The sequence below is a fragment of the Orbicella franksi genome, chromosome 2, assembly GCF_964199315.1.
Source record: "Orbicella franksi chromosome 2, jaOrbFran1.1, whole genome shotgun sequence".
In the NCBI taxonomy this organism is placed as follows: Eukaryota; Metazoa; Cnidaria; class Anthozoa; order Scleractinia; family Merulinidae; genus Orbicella; species Orbicella franksi.
Genome location: NC_138146.1, coordinates 23,508,707 through 23,530,123, shown reverse-complemented (window position 1 = coordinate 23,530,123; position 21,417 = coordinate 23,508,707). Strand labels below are relative to the sequence as shown.

At 38.9% G+C, this 21,417-nt stretch overlaps 1 long non-coding RNA gene across 1 annotated transcript; it reads left to right on the top strand.

The window, feature by feature from the left end:
• The first annotated feature begins 11,087 nt into the window (after nt 1–11,087).
• On the top strand, nt 11,088–12,812 carry LOC145471935 (uncharacterized). Its single transcript, XR_014043365.1, has 3 exons — nt 11,088–11,132; nt 11,766–11,930; nt 12,026–12,812. It is a non-coding gene; the product is annotated as an uncharacterized LOC145471935 (long non-coding RNA).
• Nucleotides 12,813–21,417: the final 8,605 nt, after the last annotated feature.

The window sequence follows — 21,417 nt, the reverse complement described above, 5'->3', positions numbered from 1 at the left end:
TGCTAGCATAATTTTTAGCATAATTTAGAAAAACGAGCATAATTTAAAGCTTTTATTTCAGTTTAGCACTGCTAGCATAATCCGAACTTTTATGCCTTGAAAACAAAAAAAAACCCATCATAGTTCTAAAATAATTCAGTTTGTACTTTACTTCTGTATTGTTATTGGAAAATATCGAGGTCTGGAAGACTCTAGCTAGGTCACCCCGTACATATCTGAGAGGCTGAGACTCTCCTCAGGCCACCACGCTTATGGCTCGGCGGCTCGGCCCCTCAGGCCTTAGATCAAAGATGGCGTCGTCCTCGAGTACAGAGAGATTAACAACATGCATAGTTGTCTTTATACTAAACTGAGGGCTTTGCCTGGATGGCGTCTAAAACAAGTATATAAAAGTAACTTTCTGACCCGGATTCAGAACCCAGAAATGGTTGATTTCGGATATCATTTGGCTTTTCGAGGTGCGCACATGCGTATTTGCCATGCTGAAGACTGTAAGACTGGAAGGTGGACTGTCTGAATGTTCATTTAAGTCAAAATTGATAGAGTTAAGCTACTGGCGATCTTTATTTTCCTTAAAATCCAAGTAGCATAACTTCGGTGACAGAGAGCATAATTTTCAGAAAGTAGCATAATTTTGGCATAATTTCTAAAAAATATGAGCACTGCTAAAAGCATAATAAGCTTTTTTTTCGAGCACAATCTACCAAAGCCTATTATCATCAAGAAATATATTAAATATTTAACAATTATTCCATGAGCGCGCGTTGGATATGAGATGGTAAATAGCCAACGAGGCCCGTAGGGCCGAGTTGGCTATAACCAATCTCATATCCAACAAGCGCGAATGGTATAATTGTTTTATTAAATTCGGTGCGTTTGTATACTTGGAAATTATAGCTTAATTTTATTGGATTTTAATTTCACTAAGCGACCGGAAGTCGATGTGGCAAAAACAACAACAAGTGGGAAATCACATGACATGCGCGCCGTTTGTAAAATTAGTTGAATGAAAAATTTGAAAGCGAAGTAAGCGAATTTACTGAATGAAATTACAATCAAGTAGAATTCAAGGAACGTCTACCACATGAAGGAGATATAACCTTGGTCAGAAAGTTTGAAAAGCGTTCAAGTTCGAGTCATGGAGAAGAGCCGAATAATCGTGCACTTGCACATTGCCGTTGTCATAATGCTGCGGAAAACTTTGATCGCCATGTGACACCGACGTTGTGCCAAAATTATTCTCGACAATACCTCTTCCAGGATTCCTTTGCTTTGAAAGCCTTGGCATTTCGAGCTGTATGTGTGGAGCTCATTGTTGGCTAGATTCAGAGTCAGGGACAGAAACTATCTTAGCGTCAGATTCATCTTCAGAATCTCCGAGGCCGCCCTGATGGTTTTTCGTGGCTGGTAAAGAACCGGGCTTACTTCGGCTAGTTCCTCATCTGCTCATTGGAAATTGCTCTCTTATGCACTACGCCGGCAATGATGTCTGTTTTCCTGAGGCCTTTTACAAATGCTCAAATAATTTATTTGCCTGGTCAGAGATAGTGGAAAACGGTTTGTTGTGCGGCGGCGCGCGAAGGAAATGATCACTAGCGACTCCTGTGGATTTCGTGGATCAACTTTTGTAATACGTGCCATCTTTCTTCCTCGCAGAAGTATAAAAACACTTCAAACAAACATTCAGTTCTTCTTTTGACATTTCTTATATCGGTTTGGAAAATTTGATGCCACCAGGACTAGTAAGCCATTCTGTTAAGGTAAACATTTTTTTTGCTACATAATCTACATGAATGCGTAAAATCTCGACGGTCATATTTTAATTTTGCAACTTTTAAGGGAAACTTAACGTATACGTACCGTTAAATAATCTAATCTTGAACTTTGTGGCTTTTTTGTTGTTACTGGGACGGCATTGTACATAATTTCCTGTATTTCTTCTGTAGATAGCTCACCGAATCTGCTTTTTTCATCCATTTTTTTGGCGACGAAACTTGGCTTCCCGCGAAAAGGTTTATGCCGAGCGACATTTACCGCATTATAAATTTCCATATAAGGTCAAACGCAGGTATAATGGCTGGTAACCGAGATCCAGTGAACCAATCAGAAAGCTAGAATTGCATTATCCGAGGTTGAGAATTTAATAAATAAAGATATAACAAATGACCGTACTGCAATAATTTCATTTAAGCTTATTACTGTTTGTAAGATATTACTGAATCAAATCTTTCGAAGACCTACAATGTTAAGCTTATTAATAAACTCCAACAGTGAGAAGTGTTCCAGATCATCAAGATAAAAAGAAAAACAACAGAAAGAGATTTCTGGGTTAAGACTCAATTCTTTCAAGTCACTTCTACACCGAGCAGTAAAAATATGGTCATCCAAAGTCAGTTGAACCGAGCTGAGTCTACACTTTAAATACTTTACTTACCCAGTGTGAAAGAGTGACAGAAGTGGGCCATTTCTCCAGCAAAAATCATTATTTGCATTTTACTTCCACATTCGACCAACTGTAAACGTTTGAATTTCGTAATTGGAGAAACCAACTTGCAGCATGATGTTTATCTATCCTTTCCGTACACTTGATGAAGCCAGGTATTCACATCATCTTATACATTTTACGTGGACAGCGCTGCTGTTACTATCGAAATTCTCTCCGGTCAACTCTCAGTAATGCATCAGTCAATTCCAGCAGTGCCCATCCCCCCCCCCGGGCAACCGCAGGGCATTTGCTCACGTTGTCAGTCCCGGGGGTGGGGCATCCGCAATTTTATCGCGGCCCGGGGGCTGGGCATTTGCGTACCCCGGGCATTCGACACGCGTGTTTTGGAAATAATAGTCCATGAGGCGAGGCCCTTGAGGGCGAAGGATATAATTGTTTTAGTATCACCCAACTAGTTGGACAGAAAAGGCAATAATAAAGTTAGCAAATGCAGGTTGAAGAAATATTTATTTGGGAATAAAACGAAAGAAACCGTCACGCTTGATTGCGCCAATTTCGCTACTCGAGGACTATTACTAATAGTCTTCTAGTAGCGTAGCCAATGAAAATCCAGGATTTGCATTAGTCCACTAGTTGGATGATAGTAATGGTTTTTATTGTGTTATCTTCACTTATATTCTTGCTACCTTGCTGATATTTATTATTATTCTCTTCTTTTTTTTTATTTGCAAAACTCACTTACATCGTACTTACATCGTACTTACTCTGCTTACAATACGACACTTAAGAGTCCCTGTCAATAAATATGGAAAATAACTCGGCAAGGGTCGAAAATACGATTTCGCTCATATTTTTACGGTAGATAGGCTAGGGTATGACAAAAACTACTGGGTAGTTTTTTGGGCAAAATATCCTTTTATTTCAAAGAAATATGCAAATTAAAAAATTCCGTTAAAATCGTCATTTGACGCACCATTTTATTAAACAAGTTTGAGAGCCTCGCATGCAAAACTACATCATTCTCCCGTCTTTAAAACACTCAAATATTTTTGTGCAATGCTTAATTATGTACTGGGTTGATTTTAGGGAATGTTGCGGTTTTCGTTGGGTGTAAAATAATTAAATTTCGAAGACATCTATTTCATTCACTTAAAAGGACTTCGTAAATATAATTAATTTTCACCATGTGCGAAACCTTCAAATGGATTAAGCTTCTGGTGGTTGAATCGCAGAAGGATGGTCTACAGATTCCTGTAAAAATTTCTGTGGGTAAATGATTGTGAGCGACGCGAGAGCTTTTCAAAGTACGTTAAAAATGCAGATATTTGTCCATCCGTCGTCAAATTTCAATTTACGGGTAAGACATATTTTAGCACGCCCCACATGTCTCGAGCTATGTTAAGTTGAAATAGACACAGAGCTGATAATTTCGAAATGTTCTAACCTTGTTTGCTGTAAAAGGCAGGTCTAAAAGCCGATTTGACGTGATTCTGTCACCATTCGTCGCACGTAAAGCAGAAGTTTGCTTTTGTTTACACAACGTCTGATGTAGCGTCATCGCCAACTGTCAACTTATTTAATGGTCGAATACCATGAATCTATGACCCTCTTTCGACACATATGATCACCACGGCATCTAAGTCAAAAACGGCGAAGTGATTTGTAGATAGTTGCTTGCTTTGCACTACACCAAAATATTACGTTTGATCATCGTTTGATCCGTGATTGCTGCTTGAATCCTTGCTTGTAGCGGTTCGTTGTTTGTTCGTCACGCAATGCTGTCATCCCATTTTAGGAGGTAGGGGTAGGACAATTTCTATCCTAATAAGTAAGGCTCCGTAACGCTTGGAACCACAGGGAACACACAATCTTGTTCAGTAGGAAGAGATCAAATTAAGAAATGAAAAGAATGAATAGTTAACCATTGCCCCTGTTGTCATCTTTTACTAGACCACCCCTACCTACATGCGTTGTGTAAATACTGTAACGCTAAACTCGTACTTAGGTCTTTTCGCGCTGTGCAATTATTTTTCGTTTACATATAATACAGTGGGTTACCCTCTGGGAAATGGGAGGTAGCCGCTTAATAGGGGTTGGTCGTTTAATAGAGGTTGGTGTACCTTGAATATTTTTTCACCATCGGGTTATAAAGCTCTTAGTGAACATGGAGTCAATTCACGACAATCGTTATAGAAGTCATCCTCGGAGACCCAGGGGCAGTTAGTGGGGGCGGGGAAAAGTCTAAACCGGTGAGTAAAAAGTTCTGGCGAAGACCCGTTTAGACTTTTTCCCCGCTCCCACTAACTGCCCCTGGGTCTCCGAGGTTGACGTCTATAATGATTATCTTGAATTGACTCCATGTTCACTAAGAAATTTATAACCCGGAAAAAATATTCAAGGTACACCAACCTCTATTAAGCGACCAACCCCTATTAAGCGGCCACCTCCTATTTCCCAGAGGGTAGCCCACTGTATTGTATGTAAACCAAAAATAATTGCACAGCGCGAAAAGACCTAAGTACGAGTTTAGCGTTACAGTATTTACGCAACGCATGTAGGTAGGGGTGGTCTAGTAAAAGATGACAACAGGGGTAATGGTTAATTATTCATTCTTTTCATTTCTTAATTTGATCTCTTCCTACTGAACAAGATTGTGTGTTCCCTGTGGTTCCAAGCGTTACGGAGCCTTACTTATTAGGATAGAAATTGTCCTACCCCTACCCCCTAAAATGGGATGACAGCATTGCGTGACGAACAAACAACGAACCGCTACAAGCAAGGATTCAAGCAGCAATCACGGATCAAACGATGATCAAACGTAATATTTTGGTGTAGTGCAAAGCAAGCAACTATCTACAAATCACTTCACCGTTTTTGACTTAGATGCAGTGGTGATCATACGTGTCGAAAGAGGGTCATAGATTTATGGTATTCGACCATTAAATATGTTGACAGTTGGCGATGACGCTACATCAGACGTTGTGTAAACAAAAGCAAACTTCTGCTTTATGTGCGACGAATGGTAACAGAATCACGTCAAATCGGCTTTTGGACCTGCCTTTTACAGCAAATAAGGTTAGAACATTTCGAAATTATCAGCTCTGTGTCTATTTCATTTTAATATAGCTCAAGACATGTGGCGCGTGCTAAACTATATGTCTAACCCGGTAATTGAAATTTGACGACGGATGGACAAATATCCTATTAGAGTTGGAACGTGGCCTACCATATCAGGCCCCCCATATCAGACCCCAGCATACAATACGAGACCCCGACCTACCATATCAGACCCCAACGTACCATATCAGACCCCGATCATATCAGTCGGGATTGACTGTTTTATGTGTCGGGTTTAACTTTATGTTAACTGTTGTGCTAAGTAATACAGTAATTCTTCAGTAGTGTACTGAAATTGTTATGAAATATGGCTCTTACGAATAACAAACTGCAAGTTCACTGGAAGAGAAAGTCGCCATTGTTGCAACTTCCTTTCTAGCCTATAGACTTCACAGCATCGCGTTTCTTATTACCGTATTCTGGTACTATTTTTTAGGAAATATATAAATTATAAATACTTTTAAAATATATTTTTGAAGCAAGCATCCGTCCGAAAACGTTCTAAGATAATTATATGTATCACTTTGTTTCAAGTCACGCAACCAGCGTCTTGAAATTTTTGTTGACCTCAAAATGCCTTTGTTTATTAGCAGACTTCGCTGACAGATTGGTATCATGTCGATTGCTTCATGTAGTCACGCAATTCTCACACTCCCATATTACTGGTTTAATGTACCGAAGCTTTTCTATGCAGTAAGGTAGACTGACGAGAAGTGTATAACACGTTGATAAAGATCAAGCGTAAGGTGATTTTATAGCATTTCTTTATTGGGATATTTATATAATTTCACGCCCGAAATTTTTATAGTTATATTCATCGACAGCACTGGAAGGCATCTTTCACTATTTTCAAATACTGGTTTAAGCAATGTCGTATAGGTGAAAATAAGTCGTCTACTTGCAACCAGAGGGTGTGGACTCCCATTAAATGACTAATTTATTCCACGTAAATACATGTCGTCGACTGAAATTTTAAAATGAAGTTTCACGTTTGGCCTCTCCTTAATCAAATAAATAAACCCCTTCAAGCGGCTGGTATGTCGGCTCATAAATGTGCGCGGCTGAGAGATTGCCCGAAAAATGAATCTTTGGCGAAGGTTCGAGGGTTTCTGATCATTGCTGTAGTCGCGCACGAAAAGCGTGGGGTCTGAGATTGTAGGTGTCTGTAGGAGCCTGATATTGTAGTCTCGCGCGAAAAGCGTGGGGTCTGACATTGTCGGGGCCTGATATTGTAAGCTCGCACGAAAAGCGTGGGGTCTGAGATTGTGGGTGTCATGCTCGGGGACTGATATTGTAGTCTCGCGCGAAAAACGTGGGGTCTGACATTGCCGGAGCCTGATATTGTAAGCTCGCACGAAAATCGTGGGGTCTGAGATTGTAGGTGTCATGTTCGGGGCCTGATATTGAAGTCTTGCGCGGAAAACGAGACAACCGACATTGTCGGGGCCTGATATTGTAGTCTCGCACGAAAAGCGTAGGGTCTGAGATTGTAGGTGTCATGTTCGGGGACTGATATTGTAGTCTTGCGCGAAAAACGTAATAACTGACATTGTCGGGGCCTGATATTGTAGTCTCGCACGAAAAGCGTGGGGTCTGAGATTGTAGGTGTCATGTTCGGGGACTGATATTGAAGTCTTGCTCGAAAAACGTGACAACCGATGTCACAGTGATTTGGGTATCCCTGAGTTTTGGGTACCCCCGTACCCAAATCCCTAGTGTTTTGGGTACCCAAAACACTGAAAGCTTAAAACTGGGACAAGTGAAATCATTCACAAGTCTGCTCAAAACCCAATTATCTTCTTACTAAGCTTTGTCTTAATAAATTAAAGCGTTATTTTACTTGATATAAAGACAATCCGTCGCTGAAAATAGTCGCAATTTAGAACAGACTGTCTGATCCGAGTCCGCAGTATAACGACATACAAAACCGAATTCGCGCGCCAAAGTGCCTTGTATGAACATGCGCTTGGTGCCTATCGATAACCCTTGAAATGCCGTTATTTTAAACACGAAAGGCACATTCTAAACCTCGAATAGTTCGGCAATTAAATTTAATCAATATGCGAACGAACACACTGAGATACGGCCGTCACGCAATATGCACACTAGTCTCAAGCTGTGACTGACCTCAGTGTATGCTGCCTGTCTGAAATAAATTTTGTCATAGACTTTGTTTTGGGAAGAAATCCAAAATAAGTATAAACAAAGTGGACAAGGCTTAAATCTTTGGACAGGGGAAACAAGTAAAAGTAGGATACCCAAATCCCTAGTGATTTGGGTATCTCCTTCTGAAGTGTTGGCTTCCAATCATTTCTTTAATTCAGGGTAGCCAAATCGACCGAAGATAGAAAGGCAAAGCAAACTTGCAAAGTCGAACGTCAATCAAGAGAGAAAAGGACTAGAAATGCTACATTGTAAGGGATACCCAAATCCCTAGTGATATGGGTATCCCCTTCTGGAGTGTTTGTTTGTCCTCGTTTCTTTAATTCAGGGTAGCCAAATGAACCGAAGATTAAAAGGAAAAGAAAACTTACGAAGACGAAATTCATTCAAGGTTACAGTATATCTTCGGGTCGGCAATTTTCTTCAAATTTGGATTTTTGGGTCAAAATAGTGGTCGAAGAATAATCTCTAATTTCTGAAAAAAATTTTTGAAAAAGGCTAAATAATGGCGGAGAAAATGGCGGTTTTACGTTTTCACCGGAAGTAAAAGTTTACCTCTTGATTGACAGCCCTATGGCGCGTATGCAATCAACCGAGACGATTTTCGCGGGAATTACCTATATGGATGTCACGAATTGACTACTCAGTTGATCAGCATTGTTGTTCTGACTACCCTGCATTTTTGATATTAGGCGTGTCTCTAGTAAGTTATAAGTAAACATAGACCACGTGTAAACCATGGACCGGTTCGAATAAGCGAAAACAGCGAAGAACGAATGAAAATACATCAATGAGTGAAGAAGCGAAAGTTCGCCACGCGGATGAAGCTATAGTTATCGTATAAGGTGGGCAAATATTCGTGGTAAGAGAAAAGAAAGGTTCTGTAAAAATTTCGGAACTTGACAGTAATAACAGGGATGCTGACAGAGACTCTTCTGATGAGTCCTATATCGACGAATCGTCGGACTCATTGAGACCATTTGAAATATTATCCATGCACAGTTGCCCACACACAGTTGCTCTCCGCGCTGTCTTTTGTTTGTTTCCTTCGCTCAGCCACTCTAGCGTTCGTATCCTTTGTAGTCTTCCCCATTTTGCCAGACCAGCTTCAAGAAAAACCGAGCTACAGAAAAATTATCTCTCTGCCTTCGGTTCTTTGAGCGCATTGCGAAACACAAGAGTTTTTTAGAGATTCGCGCGTAAATTTCACCAGGAGGTTAACGGTAGTAAACTTTCCCTGCACTGATTGGCTTAGTTATCTGAGAACCCAGTTGAAGGCGTTTGTGGGCGGAGTTTGTTTGCGAAGCAGAAAATTTTTCTTAGCGCTGTTTTCTCGAATAAATTTTTTCACTTGAAGCAGACACTTTAAAGAGTTATAACTCAAAGGGAATTTGTTCAATTGCTCTTAAATTTGGACAGTGGCTAGTTTAACATATAAACTACAAAAGCGTGTCTGGGAATTGTTAATTTCGAAATACTTTTCCTTCGAGAGCGATTTTTGTACGATCACTTCACATTTTTTTAATCCTATTTCGAAAATGTTCTGTAACTTTTTACTGCAATTGAATATGCCAAAACGCAGACACGTTTTTTAAGCGCTTTGGGTCCTGAAACCGAGGAAAAAATTAAATTGGCGAAAAACGAAATTCGCTTTGACTTGTAGCTTTCGAAAGGTGATTCGGGCGCTCGCATTTAGTGGTCGTGAAAAATTCGACAATTCATTTTCTTTCAAAATTCTTGGTATAGTTTGATAGCCAGGTCCATAAGCTTTAATTTGATATAGGGGTTTAGGTATCTATAGCTTAAACTGCACGCGCTACATCGCTTGCGCGCGAGACACCCCTGAAGGTATACTGTAACCTTAAGGGAGAAGAAGACTAGAAATGCTAAATTGTAAAGGATACCCAAATCCCTAGTGATGTGGGTATCCCTTCCTAGAGTGTTTGTTTGTTATCGTTTCTTTAATTTAGGTAGCCAAATCCACCGAAGATTAAAAAGGCAAAGCAAACTTTCAAAGACAAAAGGCGTAGAAGGGGGGAAAAGAAAATAGAAATGCGAAAAATTGAGGGATACCCAAATCCCTAGTGATATGGGTATCCCCTCCCAGAGTGTTTATTTGTTATTGTTTCTTTAATTCAGGGTAGCCAAATGAACCGAGGACGAAGAGGAAAACAAAACATACAAAGACGAAATTCATTCAAGGGAGGAAAGAACTATAAATGCCTAAATGTAGGGGATACCCAAATCTCTAGTGATATGGGTATCCCCGTCCAATATGACTAGGTGTTATCCTTTCTTTAGTTCGAATTGAGGGTAGCCAAATCGACCGAATATACCATTCACCATTCAACTCGGAAAGGACTGAGATGGGCTCCTTTTGAAATAAAAGTAACAAAAAGAAATTCATGCCTTAAAGTAGACCGAGAGTGTCCCCGGAGATGTTTAGTAAAATTGTTGATTTTTGACTGAAGAAAAATTTACGGGATACAAAACATTTGGTCCAAACATTAACGCGATATTTGCATGGTAAAGTATCCAGTTCATCTTGAATGCTGAATGCATAAACGAGCCAGTAAAACATTACAATCAACGATTATGTCAAGATGATCGCTCTAAATAAAATTTGTTACACCTTTTTTCGAAAGTTTTCCTGAATGTTCCCTACGAAGCACTGTGTCGAAAATTACAATACTGTAGGATAGGTTACCGTGTTTGCAAAAGAGATAAGCTGGACCAATATTACTCTATTTATCCTGAATCACGTGCGATATGTCATCGGTTCACCTTACACTTCGCGGTAGCTGTACGCAAAGCTTTGTAATAAAGAAGTTGAAAAAAAATTGACAGTTAGAACGTCTATTTTTCTGGTCTCGAGCATATGTAATAATGTAATATATATCCGATGGAAAAAACTATACAATTTTAAACTGCATCCACTCAAAACGTTCCTCGAGTCTTTATTCTCATTAGTTAGTCGTTAGTTCGTCGAGTCGTTATTGCCTTTTTTTGTGCACTTCTAGCTATGCCCTTTCTTCCCTTCCAAACAATCTTTTCTACAATTTTTCAAGTTAAAAGGAATAATTTTTACACCAAATTATATAATAGGAAAATGGTCACCATAATCATTTAAGAGAAAACCTGTCTTGATTTTGTGTATGTTCACGCGCTCGTGTTCGCGCGCTAGTGACGAGAAAATCGTGCGCAGTAGGGATGCTCAATATAAGGAATCCCCTTAACGATGGGATGCGCAATATAAGGAATCCCCTTAACGAACTCTTCGCGGTGTTTTGTCTTCATGTGTATGGGAAAGTGGCTGTTGTTTATGGTAAATTGTTTTTACCATCCTTGTTTTTTGGAACAGATGGCCCAGAGCGTATGTGGAAATTGTGAATCTCCATTCAGCAAGGTAAGTAAACCTAAATTGCAATGAAAATGAGGAAAGTATCCTTACTCTCCTTTATCTGCAATAGAAGCCGACCATCTCGACTTGGCCTCGAGAAGGACGACATACATTATAACGATGAAGAAACGATATTTCGTGCTTCTCTTAAATCAAATCTGTATGTATGTTAGCGGCCACAAGGGAAACGCGTAATCTGATTGGCTTATGACAGCGGCCGTCTAACAATCGATAGAAAAATGAAAGGGAAAATGGGGTTTAAACTTCGTATTTTCTTGCAGTTTGCACATCAAAATATTGATTTGCTTTATAGATTGGTCAATGAGTTATGCTAAAAGAACTAAACAGTTCTCCCTCGTGTCCTACCGACTTTGATTAGACAGATGCCATGGAATATGGTGTGACTGACGAATCATGAAACTTTTGCATTCCTTTCAGATAAACCAGTCAAAGCTGGGGAGCCTAATAATACGTAACGTTCTAAAATGTGATGAGATCATTGATCGTTGCCGGTAGGGAAAAAAATTACCCCTTACACAAGATAATAGGAAATTTCTCATTTCGCACACTTTACGCGTTCTGATCAGTTTAGATTTATTTTAAAGATAACAATATTGTTTTTTCATTGTATTACTTCAGCAGCAAAACACTCAAATTGAAGAAAAGGTGGGTCCTGACTCACGTAATACAGTGGAAAAAAATCAGACGGTGCTGAAGGAATCTGTCAGTCCGTTGGTAAAGAACGAAGAAGAAAAAGAAAAAGAAGAAGAAGGAATGAAGTTGCGACGCAGATCCAAGATTAAGGTCAGTGTTCTTTTCTTTCCACCTGTCAGTTTTTTGTACTTCGTCTTTTCAGTAGTTAAATTTACTGTCAAGTTTTGTTATATTGGTTTTAACAGAGAAAATACAAGTCGTCGGAATGGTTAATGGCACACCATCTAAAACCGAAGCATGCGCAGTAAAAACTAGGGTAAGCTAGTATCATGGTGAACTGTGCACTAGCACTAGCAGTAGCACAAGCGATCTATCTATTTATCCATCCATCCACCCTTCCGTCCGTCCGTCCGTCCGTCCGTCTGTCTGTCTGTCTGGCTGGCTGTCTGTCTGTCTGTCTGTCTAACCCAGTAAACGGTATTTCGACGTGCAAAGGCCTTACTATACTTTTCTTAACTTTTTCTTCGAAAACAGTGAATCGGAAGATGAAGCAGCAGCGCAGAAGGAAGCCAAGGAAATGATCGACGAGGTAGAAAAACAGGGCGTGCTTAAAACGATCATCAAGAAAGCCTGTGAAATAAGCGAAGAAGCGCTCGCAGACCTTGGTCGAGGCGGTAAAAGAGGCTATTTAGCTTTCCGTGAGCTTACCACAGAAAAAGAAGGCGACAATCAAGGCGTTGCAAGCTTTCGACAAAGCTTAAACGCACGATTGCAAGCCTCAGAAACCTTGTCAAGTGCCTTGGAAGAACAATTAGCTCGTCGCTTCCCGAAGCACTTGAGATCGGACAGAGAGACAGTTGCTGACCCAGCGGTGAAAATGATCGCCCACCGTATGACATACGTAACCGGTGAAATACTACGTCGGTTTAAAAAGTGTTTTTTTTTTCTCCTTCTTGTGAACTCAATTTTGACTATGGGTTTGCCGAGACTCCAATCTGGTGGTACGTACCCAACTGTCTCTATACTGCAGAGGACACAAAGATTCCATAATATCATTAGTAAAAACGGCTGAAAAAATTACAGCATTCAGGCAATATTATGAGGTAAAACTAGAAATTTCCTATCCTTACCCATAACATGTCACTGGAAATATGGGTATGATCGGTCGACTAAGGATACCCTAATAATAATAATAATAATAATAATGATAATAATAATAATAATAATAATTAAAATAATTATACATTTATATAGCGCTAATACTATGAAATATTCAAAAGCTCTTTACATATAAAAAGAAGCTCACAAACTAAAACAAAGATCTATAAAAAGGATAAAATGTGCTGGAAATACAACAATATAAAACGGCTCATACAACAAAAATTATAAACAGTCATAGGCGATTTTAAAAAGATATGTTTTCAATCGTTTTTAAAAATGTCCAAAGACGAGCTTGATCGTATAGCCAAGGGCATACGACCATTTCATTTCTCCTACTTTCCCTAACATTATAAAGCCTAGTTTCAACATTGCCTACTAGATTATATTTTCTTTGTTTTGTTATTATAGTCAACCTAACAGTTGGTTATTTCCCTTTACCCCTATTACATTCTCATAGGCCGCGTCTAAAAAAACAAGATAATTATATTAGATAGAGTGTGTAATAAACTGCTGATTTGTAAAGCTGTATTCTCGTTTGGAATGTTCTCGGTAGACAGCCATGTATTGGACGGGGATACCAGTATCACTAAAGATTTACATATACCAAATATTCAGCTTTCCCTTACATTTTAACATTTCCAATCATTTCCTCGTTGAATGGTGAAGTCTTTGTAAATTTCCTTTGCCTTTTTATCTTCGGTCGATTTGGCTACCCTGAATTCAAAAAACGATAACAAACAAACATATTGTAAGGGGATACCCAAATCGCTAGGGATTTGGGTATCCCTTACTTTTTAGCATTTCTAGTCTTTTCCCTACTGGAATGACCTTTGTCTTTGTAAGTTTACTTTGCCTTTTAATGTTCGGTTCATTTGGCTATACCATGGATTAAAGAAACGATAACAAACAAACGCTCTGGAAGGGAATGCACATATCACTAGGGATTTGGGTATCCCTTACAGTTTAGCATTTCGATCTAGTCCTTTCCTCGTTGGAATGACTTTGGTCTTTGTAAGTTTTCTTTTCCTTTTAATCTTCGGTGGATTTCCATACCCTGAATTAAAAGAAAAAAAAAAGAACAAACAAACACTCGAGAAGGGGATACCCACATCACTAGGGATTTGTGTATCCCTTACATTTCAGCATTTCGATCTAGTCCTCGTTCCTCATTAGAATTTTCGTCTTTGTAATTTTGCTTTGCTTTTTTTTTTTTATCTTCGGTCGATTTGGCTACCCTGAATTAAATAAACAATGTCAAATAAACATTTTGGAAGGGGATACCCATATCACTAGGGATTTGGGTATCCCTTACGTTTTAGCACGTCTAGTCCTTTCCACATTGGAATGACTTTCGTCTTTGCAAGTTTTCTTTGCTTTTTTGTCTTTGGTCGATTTGGCTACCCTGAATTAAAGAAACGATAAGAAATAAACATATCGCAAGGGGATACCCATATCACTAGGGATTTGGGTATCCCTTACGTTTTAGCATTTCTAGACCTTTCCTTACTGGAATGACTTTCGTATTCGCAAGTTTTCTTTGCTTTTTTATCTTCTGTTGATTTGGCTACCCTGAATTAAAGAAACGATAAGAAATAAACATATTGCAAGGGGATACCCATATCACTAGGGATTTGGGTATCCCTTAATTTTTCGCATTTCTTGCCCTTTCTCCCCTTCAAGGCCTTTCGCCTTTGAAAATTTGCTTTGCCTTTTTAATCTTCGGTCGATTTGGCTGCCTGAAGTAAAGAAACGATAACAAACAAACACCCTAGAAAGGGATACCCATATCACTAAGGATTTGGGTATCCCTTACAGTTCAGCATTTTGATCTAGTCCTTTCCTCATTAGAATTAATTTCGTCTTTGTAAGTTTGCTTTGCCTTTTAGATTTGGCTACCCTAAATTAAAGAAACAATAAGAAGCAGGCACATTGCAAAGGGAAGTAATAGGAGAGATAATCAAGGAAAGAGCGATAAATAAACAAGTCTGAGACAAAGTTTATTTCAGACAGGCAACATACACAGAGGTCAGTCACAGCTTGAGACCGGCATGTTGCGTGACGGCCGTATCTCAGTGTGCCCGCTCGCATATTGATTTTATTCAATGGCCGAACTATCCGAGGTTTAGAATGCGCCTTTCTTGTTTAAAATGACGTGCATTTCAAGGATTATCGATAGGCACTAAGCGCATATTCATACAGGGAGCTTTGGCGCGAGAATACGGTTTTGTATGTCGTTATAAATGCGGACTAGGATCGGACAGTCTGTTATAAATTGCGACTATTTTCAGCGACGTTATGTGTTTATATCAAGATTAAGAAAGCTTTTATTTATTGAGACAAAGCTTCGTAAGAATATAAATGGTTTTTGAGCAGAATTATGCATGATTTCACTTGCCCCAGTCTGTGGTATTTAACACTTTCAGTGTTTTGGGTATCCCTACTGGGGATACCCAAAACACTAGGGATTTGGGTACGGGGGTACCCAAAACACGGGGATACCCAAATCACTGTGACACCGACATTGTCGGGGCCTGATATTGTAGTCTCACACGAAAAGCGTGGGGTCTGAGGTGGAGGGTCTGAGGTGGGGGGTCTGAAATGGGGGGCCTGAGATGGGGAGAACGTTCCAAACCCTGATCCAAATATCTGCATTTTTAACGTACTTTGAAAAGCTCTCGCGTCGCTCACAATCATTTGTCCAAAGAAATTTTTACAGGAATCTGTAGACCATCCTTCTGCGATTCAACCACCAGAAGCTTGATCCATTTGAAGGTTTCGCACATGGTGAAAATCAATTATTTTTACGAAGTCCTTTTAAGTGAATGAATTACATCTCTTCGAAATTTAATTATTTTGCACCCAAAAAGACAACGCAGCATTCCCTAAAATCAACCCAGTACACAATTAAGCATTGCACAAAAATATTTGAGTGTTTTAAAGACGGAAGAATAATGTGGTTTTGCATGCGAGGCTCTCAAACTTGTTTAATAAAATGGTGCGTCAAATGACGATTTTAACGGAATTTTTTAATTTGCATATTTCTTTGAAATAAAAGGATATTTTGCCCAAAAAACTATCCAGTAGTTTTTGTCATACCCTAGCCTATCTACCATAGGAATATCAGCGAAATCGCATTTTCGACCCTTGCCGCGAAATTAAGAATTTGTCTGATTTTTACAGGCAGGCACTCAATACTTTTTCTACTTACGATACAATAAAATACAATGTTTTAATCTACTACTTACACTGGCATGACCTATTATTAATTTCTTACAGCTGCAAAACACATTTTGATAAAGATCAATAACTAAAGCTAAAAAAGCAATTTTAAAAAACATACACTACTGACAATTACAATTCAGAAAACGCTACTTATACATACAAAGCACTTTGTGCTTTTATTTCTTAAAAAGCAGTGATTGCGGAGCAAATGTACCCAAAGTCAAATACAGACAAAATGTACAGTGGATCAAGATACACTGATGGCTGAAAAACAAGGCTTACTAGAATAATGTGCTCAAAAATTCCCACTTTTTGGGAAGAGCACCTTTTGCATTGGCCTCCATATCGTAAATTGATTTCAAATATTGTAGGAAACCTTCTACCTTTGGTGCGGTTTCTTTTCTTTTGCTCATCCAGATATAACTCCTGGCTAGGAGGCAGGAAAAATTAATTTGCCGGTGATTCCTGGAAGAATCCGGCTTTAAACCGAGAGCTACAAGTGGAGCTATTGTGTTATGTTCGGGAGTAATGTGGAGCAAAGCTAGCCTTACGGTTAACTCATGCCAGAAAGAGACCACTTTAGGACAAGACCAAAAGAGATGAAGAAGTTTCTCCTGTTCTTCATTACAGAAGGAGCAGTTTGGGTTGTCTCTTACTCCAATTTTTGTTAGGAAGTCATTTGTTGCTATTCGTCTATGCAAGAATTTTTTACTGGAATTCAAGAATTCTCGTACTTTTAGGGTATTTAAAAGCTAGCTGGTAGGCATCCCGCCAGTTAATTGAATCGACATCATTCTGGTGGCAGTCTTTTAGCTATTTCTGTTGATTATAGGTTGGGTGCGTGCATTTTGTGGAAATTAGTTTAGTGTAAACCAGTTTGTTCACACTTCGGCATTTTGTTAATTTTTCCACAAAGCTTTCATGGTTACAATTGTTGATACAGCTGTTTTTACATGTATTCCAAACAGATTTCAGAGCAGACAGAAGTCCGTAATACTTTAGAAGGCAAATATGAAGGCTGTATATGCACTGCATTTCAGCTAATGATAAAAGATTGTTAGAGGCATTTTTCAGATGTTTCACTTTCGTGACGCCCTTGTCAAACCATTCTTGATAGAAGATAGGGCAGTTATCGATTCTTACGAGTGAGTTGTTCCATAAAATTTGTTCAAGAAATTGTTTCTCGGACATTATGTGTCCATCAAAATTGACTTCTGCCTAGATTAACAGTCTCCTTTATAAAACAGTTTTTAATCTTGAGGTTCTCTATGGTGTCTTTCTTGTTTTGTTTAATACTGAGTACTGTTGAGCCTCCATGTCTCTTTAGCTCAAGATCAAAAAAATGTTTCCATTTCCCCTGATTTCCTTCATCTAAATATTTTTTAAATCCATGTAGCTATTAGGGACTTGCTAAAAGACTTACGGTATATCTATCATTTTGAGACCCTCATTTGAGTAATCATTAATAATTATATCGCGCTTAATTTTATCTCCTTTTCCATTCCAGAGGAATGAATAGCATAGCTTATTTATTTCTTTGATAGCTTTCACATTTATATGTAAAGGAGAGAGCACATATACGAGTTGGGAAGCTACTAGACTCTTCAGGACTGTAATTTTTCCAATTAGGGTAAAGTCTGCGGTATTGCAAGAAACTTAAAACGTTTCGAACCTTATCCAGTTTTTCGTTATAATTTAAGGTTGCTGTTGCCTCTGGATCAATTGAGAACCAGATGCCTAAAGCTTTAACTTTGTATTTAGGCAATTTTAAAATTTCTTCCACGAGTTGATATTCCATCGTTCCCACTATGAAATCCAATCCAAAGGGCTTCTGTTTTTTTATCATTAAGTTTTAAACCAGACGCGTTTTAAGAGAGGCTCTTAGGGATTTCTTTGTGCAGTCAAGTATGAGTGTTGAATCGTCTGCATACTGACTTAATTTAATTTCTCTTCTGTTCACGAAGATGCCTTTAATACTCTTGTTTTCCCGAATTGCCATGGCTAGCACTTCAACTGACAAAACAAACAAGTAAGGTGAGAGAGGACAACCTTGTCTTACACCTCTTTGAATTTCAAAGAAATCACTCGCCCAACTGTTGTTCAAAACACAGCTTTCTGGGCGGCAATAAAAAAGATTAAGCAACTTAAGATGCTACTACCAAAACCAAAATGTTGAAAGGTTTTTCTAATGAAGGACCATTCTATCGTGTCAAAAGCTTTTTCAAAATCAAAAAACAAGAGTAATCCTGGAATATTTTTCTCTTTGGCATAGCAAATGACACTATCGATAAGGCGAATGTTTTCTCCAATAAATCTACCTTTTGTAAAGCCAGTCTGGTCATAATTGATGAGATTAGGAAGAGAAAATTTCAAGCGATTAGCAATTGACTTTGCCACTATTTTGTAGTCGCAGTTCAGGAGGGTTAGAGGTCTCCAGTTTTTGACAAAGAATGGTTCTGCGTCTTTCTTAGGGATGAGTTTGATAATTCCTCTTCTCTGAGTTACTGAGAGTTGTCCAGTTTCATAAGCGTAATTCAGGGCTCTAATAAGCATGGCAGATATATCATTCCAAAATACTTTGTAAAATTCAGCTGGCAAAACGTCAGTCGCAGGGGTCTTTTCTGTTCCCATATCTTTGCGTGCCTCTAGGCATTCTTTTTCGGTAAGTGCTCCTTCACACGCAGTTAGCACATGTTCATGGATAGCGCTTTCATCTTCACGCTCAGAAAAAAAGATGGTATCATTTTGGTCGTATGTCATGCTTTTGGATGAATAGAGAGTTTTGTAGAAAGACACGCATTCAGGCACTTAGCACGGCAGGGCAGGCCTTGCCGAGCCGCACACAAGTCTGAGCACGACTTCGCTTCAAACGGCGTGTTCTTGCTGTGCTTAACTGAATTCATAGCCTGCTGCATCAGCTACCGTTGCTTCCTAGCATTTAAAATGGTCTTCAGGAAAGCAAACTTCCTCCGATCTCCGGTGCGACTGAATTGAAACGCACTGCTGTTCTTTTTTCGTGCCACTGCCAGGCCAAATTCATTTGAGTTCGGCGCGGCAGTAGCACGGCGTTTGGTATAGGTCTGCGTGTGAAGCGGTAGAACGAAGTTGAGTAAAGATATCTTTGGGCTCAAATTTTCTAAGCCTCTATTTCTGCCCACCTATTTCGCTATTACAGATGAAGCTTAATTCGCCGCAAAACGACCACCCCGAAAATTCCAAACAGAGATCTTAACTAGAACGAACGAGCTCCCATATAAAGCGAACACAAGCTGAAAAATAGAAGCTGGTCGTGAACCAAAGTTTTTAGCTTTAAGCTTTCTTCCTAAGTCTTAGGGTGAAACTCTTTTAAACTTTTGATTTGTGATCTTTGAGACGAATATGCATTAGGGCCGAGTGATCTCTTGCTGTACTTAAAGCTGATCAAGGCTCCATACGGAGATTAGTATTCTGTAAACTGCAGGGTAGGAGAATTTGGCAAAAAGGTGGTAAAAAATGAAACTTTGAATAAATCGGTTAATGTTCTTTCTTTTGTTCAATAAAATAGTCTTAAAAACACGTCAAATAAGACGATGCTTTATTTTTGTGTTCAATGTTTGGCTTACAAATCTGAAACTAATCAAAGTTTATTGGTCTGTATGTAATAAACACCAGCTACAAGTAGATACGTTCACTGAACTGCAATTCAACTCGATTACACGCTTAAGTGTAGCGCTCGAGAACTTTGCGATCGATCGCTTACCTCTCATGCGAAACTTATGTTATGTCCTATACGGTATTATGTTTTTCTTACATGGGAAACATTCAAAAATGTTTATTTTGCGCCGATCGTACGTCATACATTCGTCAAACCTGAAAACTTGGATTTCAAACATTTTCTTGATCAGTAAAATGTCAGAAAATCTCCAAACCTAATTCGAAAACATATATTACGGTTGCAATTGTAATATGTTTGATCGTACACTTCACGAAACCACATGAAACAAACATCTCAGAAAACTACGCTTAAAAAGTCAACCGAATTTTGTCCAAACAACCTTTAAAAACAAATTTAAAAAAGGTTGCTATAGACACGTCAAGTTATGGGACGAAAAGATTGATGATACATGAAAATACATGGAAAATCTACTGCTAATACCGTAATGATTCAATTTAGCGACAGGGCGCTAATTTACTTTTGGTAGCTCGCCAGGTATTTCAATGGTTTTTACATAATAAACAAATATATTTAAGAGGAAATCCGATAGAAAATCGAGCAATGTCAGTTTTAAGTAGACAAAAATCTTGTACCAGAATAATTCTAAGTATATTTCAGTCCTTTTTGCATTTTCAAAAAGCTTCACGGATATAAACAGTTTCCTGAAAGAACACCAAAAACAAATTCCCATGGGAACTCGAAGAACTAAATTTCGAAGATCAGAGAAGCTGTGCAAACACAGGTAAAATTTCATCATCAGTTTCATTTCAACAGTACTCTCAAGTGTTTCATAAGAACTTCAAACTTTGTTTTCGACATTTGGTGTTGTTAAAATTATTTCTTTTGAGAAGATATTTGAAACAGTCGCAGAGAAGTTTGCAATACCATGTAAATAATCTTGGTACAAAGTTTTCGTCCACTTGCTACTCGAACTTCTGGCGGATTCCTTGTAATGGGAAGAGCGGAGGATGCAAAAATCCTGCAAGTGCTTTCATCAGCGTTGGCAGCTCGGCCCTCTTAAGCTAGTAAATTTGAATAACATGCTTGTCTCTGCTCACCACTCTCAGTCCTCTCTCTTGAAGTCTTTCTTGTTCTCGCGCATCACTAGATCAACAAAACTGTCCAACTGCCTGTCCAACTAAATAGCAGTACGTGTACGTAAGGTACGTGTGAGTACTAATTTAAATAGTACTAGCTTAGCCTTAGTTGGAATTAAGTGTCTGAGTCTTATGAGAATGCCGATCCTTTAACCTGCCTTCTTACAAATTGAGCTTGTGTGATCACTGAAGTTACAATTGATATCTTTTGTAACACCTAAGAGCCTGCAAGTTTAGTGATCGAGATCTCTATTATTGATGAAAGGGGGTCAAAGTGGAGCTAACACAACACATTAGAAGGAAGACGAAATAATTAAGCTTTGTTAGGAATGAAGAAGATAACAGCAAGTCATACGAGCCTTGTAACAATGCGCTTCCTTCTCGGCTGATACGAGGTCAAGGTTGCAAACAAATTGTCAAGCCTTACGGTGAACATAGAACAGCCATACCACCGAAGTATTAA